The sequence below is a fragment of the Dermacentor variabilis genome, chromosome 2, assembly GCF_050947875.1.
Source record: "Dermacentor variabilis isolate Ectoservices chromosome 2, ASM5094787v1, whole genome shotgun sequence".
Taxonomy (NCBI): Eukaryota; Metazoa; Arthropoda; class Arachnida; order Ixodida; family Ixodidae; genus Dermacentor; species Dermacentor variabilis.
In genome coordinates, this window is record NC_134569.1 from 63,818,056 (window position 1) to 63,821,054 (window position 2,999).

Here is a 2,999-nt window from a genome sequence, read left to right on the forward strand (position 1 = left end):
ACGTCCTAATATTAATAAACCCATAGATACTGGCGTGCTTGCACGTATGCCTCATTCTGGTGGCGCTGTACTCCCGACGTACCTCGGCAACACAAACGACGGACGGGGAATCTCGATTCCCAATCCCTTGAAGTTATTTGCGAACACTACGACCGAGCACACTAGTTTCGTCTTTTCTCCTTACTGAACTCTTCTGGACATATATATCTCAGCTGGACGCTTGGTTTACAATGACTTCGGAAATTTGGCGGCAAGCGCAGGATCTTGGAGACCGCGCTGTGCCCGATCTCGGAGGCCATAGGTTTACATTCATTGCAATCCGTGGTGTTCGTGCACATGCTCCCCGCTAGCAATGCACCAGGAATGGGTGTCTTCAATATGTAGTCCCAGTTAGCACTTCGGAGGTGCTGCTTTCAGCCAATGAGCGTTGGCGGACGCAGCGCAGCGTCTCTAGCAGCCCAGGACGACAAATTGGAGACAGAATATGGGGCCTTTTCTATTGTGTTCTGCCTCTTTTACAATTTGTAGTATCCGGAATTAACAGACGGTAAATATGTTCAGCTAAAATTCCTACGGATTTCTGAAGATCCGAAAATTCCTGAAATATCTCTACAACGACCAGGCACGTGTACTTTTCAAATTTCTTCATCCTGGAATTAGATATATATTTTAAAGCAAAGGTTAATTTGCTTTTTCCTTCGACTTTCCTGCTGCTGCTGCAATGGCTAAGGCTGCTATGGCTAAGCTAAGGGGCTCTAGCTGTAGCTGCTGCGTTCCAGCTCACTATGTAGGGGGATGGTTCAGAGCGTGTATATACAGGGAAGGGGAGTGGCAGAGAAGAAAACAGACACGAGGAACTCGTTTGGAGCGCACCGCGTCGAATTTGCACATTTCTCTCTGGAGCTCATGGGCCGTTGCCACATTGCCACTATACAGCTGTAATTATTCGTGACCCACTGCAAGCACTCACCTTTCTACCAACCTGCAAGTCCAGAGGGAAGCTAGAGAGAATGGAAGAAAGGAAGGGGGGAGGAGGCAGAGTAGGGGTAGTACCGACACAGTCGCGAAATGAGGGAATGAGAGCCTTGCATCTCTTCGCTCGCTGTTCCCATACAAATACAAGGGGGGGTGGGTAGGCTTGATAGGGAAAATGTGACATGATAAGGCAAGGAAAGGCTGGATAAACATAAGTTCAAGGTACGGTACTATGCGTTCCTGCTATTTCTGAAAAACAAAGCCATGCAAATATCTCTAGCGGACCACTTATGCAGGGCGTGCAGAAGTAGACCCGCATTAATTAAAGCGCACCGCAGGGTCTAGGCGGCACAACGGAAGCAGTCGCACGTCAAATCAACACTTCTGTGCCCGCAGCGATAGCTGTGCGGCTATGGCATTGCTCGAGGTCGCGTATTTGACAGAGACAGCCGTATTTCGACAGGGGCGAAAGAAAAAAAACGCTCACGCACTTTGATTTAGCAACACGTTAAAAAACACCACGGTGAGAAAATTAATCTGGAATGCGCCACTACGGCATGCCTCATAATCAGATTGTGGTTTTGGCACGTATAACCCCATAACCCAATTCAAGTTTAATGCTTCTGCCATGCTAGGATGTGCCATGGGAGGTAACGACAATGCTCAACCCCCTGGGAGGTTATGAAATATGGCGCACAATAACGCCTCCAGCAAACACCCCTCCTTCTGTGTTTTGTGTACTGCGCAGACAAACAGCAGTCGTGCACGTAAGGTAACGTTTAATATCAACTCACCACTCTCGTGTCGGACAAAACGTTGAAGAAATTAGGCATTCGCCGTCAACATCTCCGCTAATTATCGTCAATCAAAGGAAACAACACAGAAAGCTTCGCTTACATAGATACACAGTGTATGGGTTCTGCAGAATTTTTTTAAAGTTCTGCCTTTTCTTTATTTTACTTTCAAATGTTTTCGACCTATTTTTTCGTACTCATCTGAAATTAAAAAGACAATGGCAATATCGCCGATGATTATGATACTCACTAAAGCGAAATTTGAGCTCAGCTCTGTACGTGTTTTCAGTTCGCGATATTTTGGCTGACGCGGACAATCTGTCTCATGCAGCATGTTGCAAACGGTGCGAAGTTTGCAACGAGCGATCGTGAGAGGGAGCACGTGGTTGACACGTGGGCGTGATTCAGAGCAGCTGAAGCAAACAGAACTCCCAGACGACGCGCGCTACTCTGGCGCCATCTAATGATCATCGTCACCACACTAAGCTTTCCCAGTGACCTCCTCTGCTTTCCCCGTCCAGGCACCGCTGCACCCTCATCTCCGCTTTCCTCCTCCCGTCTTTTATCCTGCGCTGCGCCCGCGTTCGCTTCCATCTTTGAGTCATTTCGTTCGCTCGGTTAGGCCGATGCTCGATGCAGGAATGGCCGCCTGAGCTGCGCTCCAAAATTTCTTGACACAGTAATGCTTACTTTCCCGGTGAAATGGTGCTCACTAGCTCAGGCCAAGAAGCCCTGAGATCTTAAATGCTTTGTTTTCTTCTTGTACTTTGCCATATAATATTCCAAAGCTGGAATTGGTCGGCTACTTCATCCACACCAATCTACCAACCATCTCCATAATTAGTTATTACCACACCTGTTCATGTTTGCCTTACTGTTCCTAATGGCCGAAGACCAAAGGGGGTTAATTATGACCGCATATATCTGCGATATTATAACAATACTTTTAAGAATTTGTTTTCCTTTTCTACAGGCTGTGTGCAAATTGTACCCTTGCAAATGCGCTGCAATAAAAACTCATGCAAAAGAATTACAGTTAATCAGTTAGAATTTGTTAAAGTATTGTTTCGAAACTCTATTTCTGTTTTTTTCATGTTGACATGTGCAATGAAAATGAACTTGCATTTCTTTTCACAATTTCGAGCGGGAAGTTTAGCCGCAGTGCATCAGTGTGACGTCACATACTTCTATTTATTTTCTCGTATTTGGGCTGGCCCTGGTGCAGCTGAA